Below are 18,353 nucleotides of genomic sequence, written 5' to 3' on the forward strand. Positions count from 1 at the left end.
ATCGCAAATATTTTTGTAAATAAATTGATTTTTGTAAATAAATTTAATTGCTTTATTTACATCGCAAATTCCAAATTCCATTAAACTTACTAAGACAACAAATCTGTTTAACATTAACGTCGGCTGGATTTCCGAATTAAAAGTGTGGGAGGCTTCAACCCGGGGGTGATGAACAACAAACATTCTCTGTGCTATATATATATAGATTACCGTACGCTGCAGTTCTTCTCATAACATTATCTCTATATCAGTAACAATTCCAAAAGGGTGTTTACAATGCCGTCGTCTGGTCGTGATAGGCCTCGAGCATATTCTCGTAAAACTTCTACAATGTTTCAGGCAAACATTATGGATTTGTCGATGAAAGGTAAGTACCTATTTATAATCGGTAGAATGTATATTTGTTCAAAAACCTAATAAAGAGGAAAAAAACATAAATAAAACATACGCTACTTTTACCCACAGTTTCTGACTGTCCTCATTAAAGGATGACAAAAATATGAGGAGAGGACAAAATTCGAGGGAGACCGACTATATTAGGGTTGCCCATATTCGACGGACCCATCTGGCAACGCCATAACTTTTGACAGAAATGTCACATCGCTTAATGACATACCGCGTTTGAAGCGTCAGTCCAAGCAGATTTTTACCATGAACCAATACACGTTACGCGAGCGCTCTGAAATAGTTGAAATTTACTTTCAACAGAAGAAGTCAATTGTGAAAACTCAACGTGCTTTTACAACATTAAAAAATGTGAGAAGTACGCCTTCTAAGAACACCATTAAGCGTTTATACGAAAAATTTTCGACTGGCAAGGCTCTTTCTAATCCGAAGAGGCCATATAAAAGTCGACCAAGGCGATCGGCCGAGAATATCGCTGCCGTACGAGCCAGTGTTGAGAGGTCCCCAAGAACATCCCAAAAATGCCGTTCTCAGCAGTTGGGCATGGCTCGGTCCACTTTACAACGGATTATTCGCATTGATTTGCATTTGTTCCCGTACAAAATGCAATTGACGCAAAGAATGTTGCCTGCGGACAAGTCTCGTCGATTGGAATGGGCCCAAAAAAACATGGGTCCGTCGAATATGGGCAACCCGGTATTATACTTTATACCATTTTGCATATATAACCGAACTTATTTTTAATAATTTACGGGGTATTCTCTTCACTCTTTGAAATGTATTGAACCCATGTGGGGTAGGTGCCAAAAGAAGTAGAAATGTTGACAAAATCGGATTATCTCCTTACTTCGGATATTCTCTTCCAGGGGTTTTCAATGCACCACATATGCGGCCGGACACTGTTAAATCGCCTTCGCAATTGCAATGGGTCTAGAACATGTAGCTATTTTAAATGAATGAATTTAAAGGCAAGCGTGTGATGTTAATGTTCAGCATTTGTTCCAAACTTCAAGTTAAAAATTTTGTTATTTCTTTTTATACCCTACACCACATTGTGGTACAGGGCATTATGTCTTTGTGCATTTGTTTGTAACATGCAGAAGGAAACGTAATAGACTGATAGTTCCTTTTGAGGACTTCCATAGAATCACATTCTGAGTAGATTTATACAATTCCGTTCGTCTGTCCAAGTATCCAAAGTTGGTAGAATATCCTCTCTTTACAAAATCCACAAACAATTAATTAAAACGTGTAAAAAACATTAAGTTCGGCCAGGCCTAACTTCAAATACTCCCATCATTGGAAAGGGTATTATGTCTTTGTGCATTTGTTTGTAACATGGCTCCTTCTCCATAGATCCATATTTACTTTTTAAGGATATTCATAGAATCACTTTCTGTGTCGTTTTATGCTTCTCAGTCCGTCTGTTCGTCCGTCCGCCCATTTATTTTTGTGAACGAAATGCAGGTCGCATTTATTATCCGATTGAGATGAAATTATCCAAACAATATTTGTTTAGCCCAAAGACGAACCCTATTGAAACTGGTAAGAATCGGTTCAAAGTTAGATGTAACACTCACATATATCTTCAACCGATTTCGTGTTAATTGTGCACCAAATGGTCAATATCTGAATTTTGGCCTATTCGACCGAATTCTGTCTAGAAGCAAGTACATCAAAGTTAGAGAAAATCGGTTCAGATATAGCAATAGCTCTCATATATATGTTTGGGATTTTAAATCTCTCACATGCGTTATATGCACTCCACAAGAATGACATTTTACTTCCAGGAGCTATCCCGCTCGACTTTGAGCGAGTTTCGCTCTTTACTTTAATTGAGGTGTTTGATTTCGGGCGATTTTTTGTACCCTCAGCCTTATGGCTACAGAGGTATGTATCAATTTATACGTTAACAAGTTTAAAAACTGTAAGTTCGGCCGGGCCGAACTTTTAATACCCTCCACCATATGGTACAAATTTGACAATTTCCAAAAAAAAAAAAAAAAAAAAAAAAATAAATAAAATCCGTTAAAAATTCTGTTAAAATCTTAAAAATACCGAATGCCTATACGACGATGTGGACCTGCATAGGCAACTTTTGTCATAAGTTATTACAATATTTAAATGCGAAACTTCAAGAAAAATCAGTTTATAATGTAGCTAAAATCATCAAAACACCGAATATAGGGGGTACCGTTACATGGGGGCTATACGAAGACGTGGACCTGCACAGACAATTTTTTGACATGGGTTGAAGTATCCATTACGAACTTCATATGCGAAATTTGAAACAATCCCGGTAAATAATGTCGCTAAAATCATCAAAATACCGAATATCGGGGGGTACGGTATATGGGGGCTATACGAAGACGTGGACCTACATGACCCATTTTCTGTTTTATGCTGCAGCATCTATTACGAACTTCAAATACCAATTTTGGAACGATTCCGTTAAATAATGTCGCTAAAATTATCAAAAATACAGAATATCGGGGGGTACCGTTGTATAGGGGCTATACGAAGACGTGGACCTACACAGATTATTTTCTGTCTTATGCTGTAGTATCCATTACAAACTTCAAATGCTAAAGTTGAAACAATTCCGGTGAATAATGTCGCTAAAATCATCAAAATACCGAATATCGGGAGGTACCGTTATATGGGGGCTATATGATAACTAGGGCCTACGTGGCCCATTTACGAACTTAAAAAATTTTAGCCTTCTATCTCAATTTGTTCGAAAGATAGCGTGATTACAACAGACAGACAGACGGGCATGGCTAAATCGTCTTAGAATTGTACGCTGATCAAGAATACATATACTTTGTTGGGTCTGACATGAGTATTTCGCGGAGTTACAAACGGAATGACAAAATTAATATACCCTCCATAGTATGGTGGAGGGTATAAAAAGAGCCTTATCGAAATAACTGTTTTAGAACCTAGGTCCCTTTGGACCAAATCTGTTTCAAGACATTTGGCCTCTAGCGATATCCGTCAGAACAAGAGGGGATTATTCAATTTTGTTCAAATTTTACAAGCCCCAATATTTGTATCAGTGCTATGGACAATATCGACCCATGATGGAAAGGTACATCCCACGCAAAAGGTCAAAATATTGAATAATTATAACCCTAAAAAATACGAAATAAGTATCCGATTCTCTTCAAATTTCACACATCCCAATATTTTTGTTAACACAAGATCTGGTGTAAATATGGGATATATCGCACACTCCTTCTGGCACCTCCCCCACAACGTGTCAAAATTTCGAATACTTATATTCCCTATAAAATGCGAAATCCAATAATTCCGATCCTGTTCAAATTTCACACGTCCCAATCCTGCACATGTTAATTTAAGTTCTTATGCTTCTTTTATCATTTGCAGAATTTTGTTTTTATCCTCTTTCCTGTTTCCCTAACAGAACTAACTGCATGATATTGTATGTGTGTATATATAATGATTTTCGGAAATTTTTTAAATGATTTACATTTGCAACAACATCGATCAATTTTTGCTGAATAAATTTATTTAACATTTTATTGACTCGGTAGTTTATTTGTTTGTCTTATACAAACTGTAAATTTGGAAACTTTGATTAATACGAAAGAAAAAAGTATATAAAAAATACGCTACAAAATCAAATAAAGACAGAAAATGTCAATACAAGTGAACAAACAGATACCTTAAATGTGAGCAAATATTGGAAAAGAGAATTATCAATGAATATCGTCTACTTGGGGCTCAAGATGGATACATAAATTTGTACCGTGCATACCGTGTTGTACGAAAATGACGTTACGAATTTGTTTGAAACTGATAACTGTTTTTCATTAGGGGGACAATTTGAATACTGTGAGGGAAATCTGGATGGTATTCCAAAAAAATCGGCCATACCATTGCACAGTGGTCGCTGCCATTGGCCAAAATTCAAAAAATTAAAATCAGATATTCATTGTCAAATGTGTACACCTGAACTCTTAAAAGGTTAAGCTTTTTAGAAAACATAATTATCTTGACTTCATTCTAACGGCCCACTTCGAGAACAGCATCAAAACAGAGAAAATGTAGTTAGTTGCTTTTTTCAGTGGGATCAGTGAAAAAGTGGAGTAAAAATAGAACTGTATTACAAATATAAATTTATTTTAAAACGACAAATCTTGGCATTATTATTGAAAAGCAAGGTATTGACTTATTTTTAGTGCAGTAATTTGTGTGTTTAATAGTTGGGTATAATATAGAAGATGTGAGTTATCTGAGTTGCCTTTAAGATTAATTTTGAAAAGTAAAATTGGATTTCAGATAAAGTTTTAATTATTTTCCCCCCTGAATCCTCCAATGTGATTTTTTTCACGCCATTAGTAATGGCCCTAATATTCTAAAAGTGCTAATTTAACTTTCAGATTTTGTCAGATTTGTATGTTATGCCCAATATACTGAAGTGACTTCGCTGCAATTTTGTCAGTTCTATGGTGCTAGTGACATAGAATATGTTTTTGTTGTTTGGGATTGATAGGGATGTAACTGAGTGGTGTTCAATAATGTTGCAAGCATTGTCTTCTGATTAATGCCGAACAATTTAAGGCCTTTACACTGGAATCTGCTAAACAGTTAACAAATAGATATCCATGGCACTATCTTCCACCCACAGTTCATAAAATTTTAATACATGCACCCGACTTTAGAAATTTGTCATCGTATAGATTAGATAATTATAGGAGGAGGCCGTGGAGTCTAGAAACAAATATATAAAAAAGTTTCGACTAAATCATATCCGAAAAAAGTCTCGTGTTTCAACAAACACAGATCTTATTAACCGTCTTCTTCTGAGCTCTGACTCTTTTATAACGGGACAGCGAACGTTAGCAAACAATAACCAGTAAAGAAAGTCTTAAAGTTGGGCGTTGCCGACTTCATGTTACCCTACACCACTTTGCATATTTCGTAGAGCCTCACATAACAAATAAAGGTTTTAATGGGGAATTTGTGAGAATTAAATCAGACCAACTATGATTAAAGTAATAATAAAAAGTCCAAAGGAACTAATATATGGAAGGAGTATCCTCCTCTGAATCGATTTCTACTAAACTTGTCGAGACATTTGCGCCTTTTCAATTCGGGCTTGTATTATCCATTTGGTGCAGAATTATCTTGAAATCGGATAGATATATACGAGAGCTATATCTAAATCTGAACCGAACTCGATAAAATTTGACAAAGGTATTTCAGAGTTGTATTTGATATATTGCCCCGAATATCGTTACTACGGAGTCCACATTACGGCTATGCAGAGCAAATTCAACAAATCGGATGAACAATATGTGATATAACAATATGAGCTATAGCTATATCTGAATCGATTTCCACCAAATTTGACATACTGGTTTCCAGACTCAATTTGGCCGTAAGTAGCAAATTCCATTCCATTTGGGCTAATATTACACGTTTGGTGCACAATAAAAGGCAAATCGGACGAAGATATATATGGGAGCCATATCCAAATATTAACCGGTCTCGATAAAATTAAGCAAGGGTATTTCTGAGTTATATTTGATATATGTATATCCCCAAATATCGTTGTTACAGAGTTCATATTACTGCTGCGGTGGACAAAAATAACAAATCGGATGAACATACTTATTTTCAGGTCCAATCTGGTCGTACGTATATTCCATACTATTTGGGCTGATACAAGTTTGATGCACAATATAAGGCAAATTGGATGAAAATATATATGGGAGCTATACCTAAATTTTGACCGATTATCTAAAAATTCAATCGGGCCCTGGGTCAAACAAATTATTTGTGCAAAATTTAACTTTGATTTAATTTTATATTGAATTGTTATTTTATTTTGTTTACAAAAAATCAAATTTGGAATTGATTTATATAAAAAATACTTCTATTTTTGGAGATATCTTTACAGGGGGACCCGCAGGTAAAGGCGGGCCGTTCCAAATAATTTTCAGTAAGATTATTTTTTAACTCCTTAGAACGTAAAATGTCAAATCACATTACAATCTGGTGTAGAAATGTGACAAGAATTGGGCAAATAACCCTTATTCGGGAGGTACATTGTAAGGAGACCATGCCAAAACATGCATCGACCATATCCATTTTGTCACATTTTTTATTTTTATCCCATCAAGGTACCATAACCAAGATTTATATTGATATGTGCACTGAAAGTATTTTTGGCCGCTGTTCCCATACGACCTCGACCACTGTGCATTGGGATTGAATATTAGGTCCACTTCCAATTTTACCAGTGAAATCGGTTGGAAAAAAAATTTTAAAAATAGCGTAACGTAGATAGTACTGATTTTCTGCTACCGTGGTTATTATCCAGTTGGTTATCTACCAGGTTTAAATACCAAATTTGAAAAAATGTAACAGTGTGTCTACAAGGATGATACAAAAATCATGAGCCTATTCCAGCAGTCTTCTGCAACCCATAAAAGAAAACATCACAAACTCTGCATACCGAATTTTAAACGATTCAACTTAAATGACACTGAAGATACATGCACTCGATTAAAATATTTTTTTTTTTTTCGAAAATTACAGGACATTAGTGAAAGCAGACAAGTTAAAAAGCGGTAAGTTCGGCCGGGCCGAACATTGAATACCCTCCACCATTTGAAACGAATTTGGAAGTTTTAAAAAATAAAATGCTTTAAAAATTCTGTTTAAATCTTAAAAATACCGAATAAATCCATTACATTGGGGTCTTTACGACGTGAACCTATATATGTTTTGTTTGTCATAAGCCATTAACATATTCAAATTCAAAACTTGAAACAAACGGTTAATAATGAGCTAAAAGCATCAAAAAATTCGGTGAGTATTGTACCTAAAATCATCAAAATACCGAATATAGGAAGGTACTGATATATGGGGCCTATACGAAAACCTGACCTGCATACACAATTTTCTGTCACAGACTGTAGTTCTCATTACGAACTATAAATACGTAATTTGAGGCTATTCCGGTGAACAAAAATACAGAATATCCGGAGGTATATGGGGGCTATATGACTTGCACAGACAATTTTCTGTCACAAGCTGTAGTATCCATTAAGAACTTCAAATACCAGATTTGAAATAATTCCAGTGAATAATATCGCTAAAATAATCAAAATACCGAATATAGGGAGGTACCGTTATATGGGGGCTATCTGAAAACGTGGACCTACATGGCCTATTTACGAATTTAACCTGCATACTAGCAAAATAAACATGTGTGCAGACTGACAGAGGGACATGGCTAAATTGACTTAGAATTTTACGCTGATCAAGAATATATATACTTTGTTGGGTCTGAGATGAGTAATTCGAGGAGTAACAAACGGATTGACAAAGTTAATATACCCTCCCTCCCGGCCTTCAAACGTGCTATGCGGTATTTTGGCCCATTCCCGGCGATGCGCTTGCTTGAGCTAATCAACACTTTGGTATTTTTTAGTGCCAACCTTGCTTTCTAAAATACTACAGACACACTAGTCCAACGGATTGGTATCCGGAGATTTTGGTGGCCTTTGTGCGCTGGAAATGAAGCGAGGAAGCTCATTTTGTAACCATTCTTGGGTGGCGCGTGCTGAGTGCGATGGTGCTGAGTCCTGTTGGAATGTCCAAGGTCTGCGGCAAAAATGTTTGCGTGCCCAAGGCTTTAATACACCCTCCAGAATATTTTCGCGATAATATTCCGCATTTATTCTAATGCCACGGTCGATTAATACGAGCGGAGAGCTACCATCGGCTGTTATGGCGGCCCACACCATCACCATGGCCAGCGCTTGAGTTCTGGTGGCCAACCGAAGGTTCACATTTTCAACTGACCTCATTGGCATGTAAACACGATCATTTTGTTTGTTTACAAACTGCTGGATAGCGAATGTTTTCACATCGGAGCGGAGAAAACCAAATGCGGCAGTTCACTACTTTCGGACAAGCGAAGTGACTCTTTAGCTCTTTTGAGTCTATTATCTTTCTGTTGCGGTATAAGTTCTTGCACTTTTTAGATTTTCGGGGTTCGATCATGTCGCTTCTTTACTTTTCTAACCATTTCTGCTGATGTTGCTGTTATCTTCCGTCCACTTCCTTGACATCGGGCATCACGGTAACGGGCGATGGTACGAGACACAAACGATCTCTTCACATTTAAATACAGGAGCCATTTGTAGTTTTCCAGCCAAATATAAGGAAATCACACTATCACGCTTAAATTCCATCACAAATAGCTTTCTTTCTGGAAAATTCTCACCAAAATGCTTTTGTACGCTTGTAAACAATATAATGAACTGTCACTGGACTTATTTTAACAGCTGTCGGACGAGTGGCTTGGAAATGACAGCAGTCTGAAGTTTGTTGCAGTTTTTTCATCTCACCCTGTACTAAGTGGTACTACATTGGGTATCGGGTGAAGAAATAGAGCTGGAATACCGAAATTTGATATTGATGTCTTAATTGGTATCTTGATATACGGAGGTGGTTTTTGAAATGTGTGCGATAATTGTACGAAAAGTACTAAATAGTACCAAATTTGGTATTGGATGAAGGATAGAGATGAAATTCAGAAATTTGTTATCGAGGTCACGCTGGTATGTATTTTTGAGAGAAGGAGGTGAATTTCGGTACTCAAAAAGAACAAAATGGTAATAAATCTGAAGTTGAGTGAGGGATGGAGTTGGTTGTTAGTTTTATGGATTTAGATATGGTGGTGGTCAATCTTTATTATGAAAAGAGGTTAAAACAATTTAAAAATTTATGTAAAACAATGGTTTAAATAGGGAAAATAGGGAGGTACCATTGTATTGGGGCTATTCCGAAACGTGGACCTAGATGGCCCATTTTCAATACCAAAAGTCCTGCAAATATAATATACATTTGAGTAAAATTTATACTTTGTGGGGTCTAAAATGTATATTTTGAGGCGTTACAAACGGAATGACAAACTTAATATACCCTCTATACTATGGTGGAGGGTATAAAAACATAGTAAATATTTTAGGATTGTTAATAATTTAGAAATGAATAATAGTACTTTGATATTGCACGGTTACTGTTGTGTGGTCGAGCAGCTCTTTGCTCGAGGCGCTCTTTGTTTAACTCCTTTGTACTCTTATTGCCGTACGGTAACGTTTGGGCGTAATGGCACCTTTTGTAATCCATCTATTTTTGGCACCTTTGTAATCCATCTGTCACCTTTTGTAATCCATCTATTTTGCTACATTTAATAAACTGACAGATGGATAAACATTAACCCATTAAAATATTCATTCCAATATTTCGAGTTGTTACTAATTCAATAATAAAATTAAACCTCGTAAACATACCATTTGTCATAGGGCAAAATTTTAAAGTAATGCAAGTCCAACGATTACGTCGATTAGTCGACACTGGACAATAAATACCTAAACTCGCCCTGGGTTAACTATTATCTGTGTCTGGGGCTAAATTAACAGGTTGTGACAAAGTTCAAAATGATTAAAATCAGCTTATGCGTGCGAAATACAAAAACTATACCGCCCAACAGTTAGTCAGTCTGTTGGTCGCAGTTAGACATTATCGACTGATACTCGACATATTTAGCTGCTGTGTACTACGATTGTTATGCGTATATTAAGTGGCATATAAATACATACAAATATTTATGTGCAGATAGATATTCGTACAGGGTACGAGAAACTATGTACTCAGCCAGTTTTCCTTTACATAAATATATTTTGACTTGTGATTCAATTTATTTTTTATATAAATATTTGTATTTATTTATTTTTACATATTTATTTATTTATTTTTATTTATCTATATATATATAAAAATCAAATGTTGTTCGTTAGTAATGGAATCAGTTGAGAACGGCTGGACCGATTTGCATAATTTTTTATACAAACGTTCGTCATACCCCGAGTTAGGTTTTTAAAGAAAAATATTGACCTCGCCTACTTTTATGCCCACTATTCCGAAAAAAAACAAAATGTGACCACGCCAATTTTACGCCCATTTTTTCAATTTACCTACAATCATAATATTTGCCAAAATCATGAAGATATCTATTCCACAGCTGGTATGCGACGTAATCTTGACTCCCCCTTCAACCCTAGGTATCTATTTGGGATCAGAGGAGCAGGCCACACTATATTTTTAAATTTATATGTAAAAAAATTGAAAAAGTATAGTAACAAATCAGTTGAGAACGGCTGAGCCGATTTGACTCAATGTTTCTTTTGGTTATTTGTAATACAGTGGAAACGTTGTCATGAAAGAACATTTTGAGGAAAAGCTCTAGAAAAATCGCGGAACTGAAAAAATTGAATGTCCTTTTTTGATTTGAAATTTTGTGTAGAATTGTTTCAGAATGCCATTTGAAATTGAATATTTCTATTGAAAAAATCGAGAAGTTCTACATTTTTATACCCTACAACACTATGTGTTGGGGGTATTATAAGTTTGATTGGGCCAGAATTTATGTAACACCTCGAAATATTGGTTTCCCACATAGGAAAGTATATATGGATCTTCCTAGCTCGACGAGCTGAGTCGATCTAGCTATGTATGTCCGTCCGTCCGTCTGTCCGTCTGTCCATGTTAATTTGTAATCACTCTACAGGTCGCAATTATGGTCCGATCTTCACGAAATTTAAAATGGAGGTGGGGCTAGGGTCAGAATAGAACCCTATTTCTTTTGGTGATGATCGCATAATATTTAGGGGTTGAAATGGACCAAAAACTGAAAAAATCCTGATTTTGCACTTGCTCTACAGGTCGCAATTATAGACCAATCGACGCGGAATTTCGTATGTAGCTAGAGTTTAGGGCGGGGAAGAAGCCTACCAATTTGGGTGGTCATCGGATAATGTTTAGCGGTAAAATAGACTATATCTATATGTTGAAAAAATTCAATATTTTTCATTAAACCGCGAATATTTTAAATCCCGGCGAAATCACGAAGCCATGACAAGGTTACTTCTGACCTTTACATTGATGTTAACATCTAACAAATCGGATATATAGCAAAATATGTGCGATATATATGTCTATCAAAGAAGATATGCTTGAAAGATCTCTTATATGTCGAGAACGGCTGAACTGATTTCGACAGTTCTCATTAATTCAGAATGGCCTCTTGGCAGGAAACATAAAACGTCTAAAAAAATCGCATAAAAATATCTCTCTAAAGATGAAAATATTGATTTTGTAAAATTTTCTCATATTTTTTCAATTTTGTCATATTTTTGGCATATTTTCATTTTGAATTAAACATTTGGTAATATTTCTACAGCTAACAAAACTAAGTAGTTAGGATATCAGGATATCATATACAGATCGCATTTATGGGCCGATCCTTACGAAATTTTGCATGGGTATAAGATGAGGGTCAGAATAGAAGCCTATCCTTTTTGGAGATGATCGCAATATATCTATCTGAAATGGACCAAAAAATTGCAAAATTGTCAGCAGGTCGTAATTATCGCACGATCCTCACGCACATTTGAATTGGGGTTACCGGACATTGCTAAAGCCAAGCAGTTTTGGATGGCCATCCAAAAATATTCAATGTGTGAAGGAGTTTGCCAACTTTTATAGACAAAATACGAAAATGTCCATTCCAGTGACTTTTTGGAGAATTCACAAATACAGGAAAGACGCACTTCTGACTATTTCGTTAACGCTGATTTCGTTGAAGAATGTAGTCAAATGTCTGTATCTCATATAGATTCGATTCAGTCAAAAACCAATAAAATTAGTTAAAGTTGCTATTTTTCGAAAATTAGAGAACGGAATCTGATGGTTTTCTTTTATTATTTGTCACAATATCTTGTGGAATTCTTTCGAGTATCTCGCCTATATAAACTGTATCGTTTATTATAGTGTTGTAGGGTATTCAACGGTCGGCCCCGCTCGACTGTAGCCTTTGCTTACTTGTTTCTATTCATGTCGTTATATGATTACCATACCAAAATTTTCAATTTTGTTATATATGGAAATAATCCATCCAGTGGATACTCAAAATGCAAAATTCATTGGGACTTCAATCAGTGAAATACCGAATATGAAGAGGCATTGTAATATGCCGACTATACAAAATAGTGGAGATAATTGAAAATATAGTAGGAAAAGGATTCATATACTCGGAAAATTCTTCCGAACCCTTAAAAGTAACCTTAAATCATGAGTAAAGTTATACGGGGGCTATGCGCTATCGTCAGTAATTACACTGCGCCGCAGACAATCTTGAGGTTGGGAAATTTTTCGGAAATTTTTAGCTTAACCATACAAAGAGGCCTCAAATATTTTGCTCTATACTCCGCAAAAGTTACGATAGAGTTCTAAATTTGATACAGTCCTAGAGGTTACATGAAGAATCATTTGTACAAAATGATATAGCCCCTTTCAAATACCTTAAATGTTGGTAATTTGAGGTTTTAGAGAGAACAACACATTCTTTCAAATACTTATAAGTATAGGACCATGCTTTGGTATAAGACTTTTATGAAGGTATCCGCTGATTTTAGCTGTAGGATGAGGTTTTTTGAAACACGTATTTATTTATTTGTATTTAAACGAGTCATCATTTATAATAAAAATTGTGTCATTTATGTGAGCCAGTTCTGTGAATTATTATGTTTTAAAACTATGCACTAAAGACTAAAACTACGGACCGGCAACGGTCAAACACACTTAGATTATATCGACTAATTTATTCATTTTATTTGAGAAATGTGATAATTTTTTGGAAAAATATTGAAATATACCATATATAGTAGATCTTATGCTAATTGAAATGAGCAAACATTAAAGAAAATCTAAAATTTATTTCCAATTTTATGCAAATAATTGTTAATCAAAATTATAACCTCTGGTGGGAGAGGTAGTTAGCTAATAAATTCCATATTCACGTCAGTACTCTGGTAGGGACAATTATTTACCTAAACCAAGGTACAAGGGATTTGTTAAGTGTTGAAAATTGTCTCCCTTTGTAAGGTAGTTATCAGAAGGCGTACGCTGATATCTACCATCCCAAACCAGATCGTGCGTTAGTTAAAATATTGGGATGTGTGAAGTTTGAAGAAAGTCTGATGTTTATTTCGCATTTTATGATAATTTTGGTTAATGTTCAATCTTTGTGGGGGTTGTACCACAAGGAGTCGGCCGATATATCCAATCTTCACACCAGATCTTGTGTTAATAAAGATATTGAGATACATGAAATGTAATGAGAATATTTTGTTTATTTCGGATTTTTTTAAGAGACATAATTTTTCAAACTGTTGTCCCGTTGTGGCGAATTTATCAGAAGGAGTACGCCGATAGCTATCATTTTCATAACAGATCTTGTGTTGATAAACAGAATGAAAAGTGCCGAATTTGAAAGGAATTGGATGCTCCCTTCGCGTTTTACGAGTTTCATGGCTATTCAAAATTTTGACCCGTTGACCCAGATCTTGTATTGGTAAAAACATTACAATGTGTGAAATTTGAAGACAATCGGTGTATTATTTCTCAATTTATAAGAGTTATAATTATTCCAAATTTTGACCCTTTGTGAGAAACGTACTTTATGGAGTGGGCCAATATTGTACATTTTCACACCTGACCCAGCACTGAAAAAATTGGATTTGCAAAAGTTGAACAAAATTAAATGATCCTTTGGTGTTATCTGAGATAAATTATTTTCTATGAAAATGTTGACCTATTGTGGGGGAGGTACCAGCAGGAGTTTACAAGCGTACAAAAGCATTTTTGCAAGAATTTTCTAGAAAAAAGTTATTCAAGCGTGGTAGTGTGATTTCTTTATATTTGGCTGGAAAACCACAAGTGGCTATAAGTGTGAATAGTGAATAAATTTTTGTGTCTCGTAACATCACTCGTTACCGTGATACTGGTAGCGTAGCCTGACGTCAAGGAAGTGGACGGAAGAAAACTGTAACATCAGCAGAAATGGTTCGAAAAGTAACGAAGCGACTTGATCGAATCCCACGTCGGATTGGCCAAAAATGGCTCGTGAGCTGAATATATCGCAATATTACATTCGGCAAATATTGAAAACTTAGCTCGGGGTAAAGCCATTGAAATTCCAAAAAGTACAAGAATTTACAACGCAACAGAAAGAAAATGGACTCAAAAGAGCTAAAAAGTTGCTGCGCTTGGCCGAAAGTGGTGAACTGCCGAATTTGGTTTTCTCCGATGAGAAAACATTCGTTGTCCAGCAGTTTGTAAACAAACAAAATGATCGTATTTACTTGCCAAAGACGTCAGCTAAACTCAAGCGGCGGCCATGGTGATGGTGTGGGCCACCATAACAGCCGATAGTCGCTATCCGCTCGCATTAATCGGAAAATTTCTGGATAAATGCGGAATATTATGGCGAAAATATTCTGGAGGGTGTATTAAAGCCTTGAGGACGCAAACATTTTTGCCGCAGACCTTGGGCATTCCAACAGGACTCAGCACCATCGCACTCAGCACGCGCCACCCAAGAATGGTTACAGAATGAGCTTCCTCGCTTCATTTCCAGCGCACAATGGCCACCAAAATCTCCGGATACCAATCCGTTGGACTATTGTGTCTGGAGTATTTTGGAAAGCAAGGTTGTCACTAAAACATACCAAAGTGTCGATTACCTCAAGCAAGCGCTTCGCCTGGAATGGGCTAAAATACCGCAGAGCAATATTCGAGCAGCGTGTGACGGTTTCATTGGCCGTTTAAAGGCCATAATTCGTGCCAAAGGGGACCAATTCGAATAAATCTAAATTTATTCTAAAATTTGATGCTATTTCCGACATTTTCTACTTTCATTCAATAAAATTTATTGCTTGGTGTCCATTGTGCCCAAGACTTTAATACACCCTCCAGAATATTTTCGCGATAATATTCGGCATTTATTCCGATGCCACGGTTAATTAATACTAGCGGAGAGCGACCATCGGCTGTTATGGCGGCCCACACCATCACTGAAGGTGTAAATTTTCAGTTGACCTTTTTGGGCAAGTAAACACGATCATTTTGTTTGTTTACAAACTGCTGGACAACGAATGTTTTCTCATCGGAGAAAACCAAATTCGGCAGTTCACCACTTTCGGCCAAGGGAATCAACTCTTTAGCTCTTTTGATTCTATTTTCTTTCAGTTGCGGTGGAAGTTCTTGCACTTTTTGGAATTTCAATGGCTTTACCCCGAACTTGTTTTTCAATATTTGCGGAATGGGATATTGCGATATGTTCAGCTCACGAGCGATTTTTCGCTTTAAATGCTGGAGTGCTGTAACGATAGCCACAAAGATGATGATATTCACGAATAAGGTTTTTTTTTTTAAATTCTCACCAAAATGCTTTCGTACGCTTGTGAACAATCCAAAGTTTTCCGAAACCTGCCCCCAATTGAATGACTAATCCTAGCTTGATTCATTAGACCACAATAAGTTATAAGCATGTGATCTATATCAAAAATAACTCATATATGTTGATCACTTTTCTGTCTTTCTTCCCAACACAACACGTGGATTCGAATGAAAAAAATTGAAAATTAACATATGAGCCATAATGTGGTCTACTGTACAGCATGTTGTCGGATTGCTAAACAGGTTTTGATGTTATTTTTAGATCACACCGCCTATTGATAAATAATTTAATATCATTATGATAATTTTTTCACAAATTAAGACTGCCTTCCGAAAATAAAAAAAATATGCTTGCTGCCAAATCGAAACTATAGAAGCAGATTAAGAATTTTACTGACATGATTATGTGCAGTAGGTCTCGATTGGATGACCTTGAAACAAAAAACGAATTAATGATTTTAGACCAAACAAAGTATATAAATTCTTAATCAGTATAAAATTCTATGTCGCTATAGGCATGGCCGTGTATCTGTCCGTTTGTAGAAAACACTCTAGCTTCTGAACAAAACTAAGTACGTTGATAAAACTTTTCTCAGATATATGTTAGTTCCACACTTGATATTGAAAATATCCGATGTAACGGTACTTCCAAATGTAAGGTATTTTTTTTGTTTTAGTTACATCGAATTCGGTAAAAATTGGTATTTTGTGTTTCCATTATGTGGGAAACATTCTTGCAGGGTACTGTCATTCAGGCTTTACTGCAGTCTCCCGATATTCTATATTTGGATGATTTTAGTCACATTTTTGATCGGTTCGGCCACAATTTTCATCCGAATTGATTGTAAATTGGTATTTTTGGAAAACAACATAGAGTAGTTATATCTTAATTTAAAATGTTTTTATACCCTCCACCATACATAGTATGGAGGGTATATTAAGTTCGTCATTCCGTTTGTAACTCATCGAAATAATCATTTTTGACCCAACAAAGTATATATATTCTTGATCAGCGTACAATTCTAAGACGATTTAGCCCTGTCCGTCCGTCTGTCCGTCTGTTGTAATCACGCTACAGTCTAAACGAGTTAAGATAGGAAGCTAAAATTTTGTACAGATCTCTCTTTTGTCTGCAGGCAGGTCAAGGTCGGTACACGATATCGTATAGCCTCCATATAACGGTACCCTCCGACATTCGGTATTTTGAAGATGTTAGCCACATTTTTCAATGGAATTGTCTGAAAATTCACAAAGAATTGTCTATATAGGTCCACGATATCGTATATCCCCCATATAACGGTACCCCCGATATTCGGTATTTTGATAACTTTACCCACATTTTTCAACGGAATTGTCTGAAAATCCACACAAGGAGTTCCCTGTTGGTACTTTATACCTCGGCAGAGAATTATCTTTATAGGTCCACGATATTGTATAGCCCCCATATAACGGTACCCTCGATATTCGGTATTTTGACGATTTTGGCCACATTTTTCAACGGAAATTGTACACAAGGGGTTTTTTGTGATCACTTTACCCCCGGACAAAGAATTCTTTATATAGGTTAATTATATCGTATAGCACCCATATAACGGTACCCCCGATATTCGGTATTTTGTTGACTTTAGCCACATTTTTAAATCGTATTGTCTGAAAATCCACACAAGGAGTTTTTTGTGAGCACTTAACCCCCTGAAAGGGAATTATCTATATAGGTCCGCAATATCGTATATCCCCCATATAACGGTGCCCCCGATATTCAGTAGTTTGATGATTTTAGCCACTTTTTCCAATGGAATTATCTGAAAATCCACACAAGGAGTTCCTTGTGAGTACTTTACACCCAGATATAGATTTGTCTTAATAGGTCCACAATATCATATATACCCCCATATATCGGCACCTTCCTATATTAAATATAAAAAAATTTAATGGATTTTATTTTTTTGAAAATTTTCTAATTCATTCCAAATGGTGGAGGGTATTCAAATTTCGGCCCGGCCGAACTTACTGCTTTTTTACTAAATCCGACGTAGGTATTTTTACGTTGTATGCGAAGTATTCCATTTTCCTACTTCATGTTATACAGATAAAAATATTGGTATGGGCAAAATTACAAGAAAATCGAACATTTATATCGAATTTTATGCAAAATCATAAATTCCATATTCATTTCAGGTTTCTGATTGAGAGAAATAGATATAGCAAGTTGTAAAGAATCTCTGACTTCTATCGCAAGTTACAACAGCTAAAAGTGAAAGTATTGAAAATTGTGACCCTTTTCGGGATAAGGTACAAGAAGGCATTCTCATATATATGTCATCTGCACAATATATCTAGTGGTAGCAAAATATATGTAAGTAAAAAACTTGAAGAGAGTTAGATGCTTGTTTCGTCTTCTTTGAGCGTTTTGTTTTTCAAAATCTGGATCACTATGTGGGGTAGGTACCAGCAGGTGTACGCCGATTTCTACCATCTTTATAACAGACCTTGTGTTGATGGAAATATTGAGATGTACCAAGTCCGAATGGATTCGGATGTTAATTTCGCGTTTTATGAGCTTGATATTTACTCAACAATTTCACCCTTAGTGGGGGAGATAC

At 35.9% G+C, this 18,353-nt stretch overlaps 1 long non-coding RNA gene across 1 annotated transcript; it reads left to right on the top strand.

Annotated features, from left to right (window-relative positions):
• The first annotated feature begins 284 nt into the window (after window positions 1-284).
• Window positions 285-7,158, top strand: LOC131806472 (uncharacterized). Its single transcript, XR_009344052.1, has 2 exons — window positions 285-367; window positions 6,976-7,158. It is a non-coding gene; the product is annotated as an uncharacterized LOC131806472 (long non-coding RNA).
• Window positions 7,159-18,353: the final 11,195 nt, after the last annotated feature.

This window comes from Musca domestica, unplaced genomic scaffold (genome assembly GCF_030504385.1).
Source record: "Musca domestica strain aabys unplaced genomic scaffold, Musca_domestica.polishedcontigs.V.1.1 77, whole genome shotgun sequence".
NCBI classification, from domain to species: domain Eukaryota; kingdom Metazoa; phylum Arthropoda; class Insecta; order Diptera; family Muscidae; genus Musca; species Musca domestica.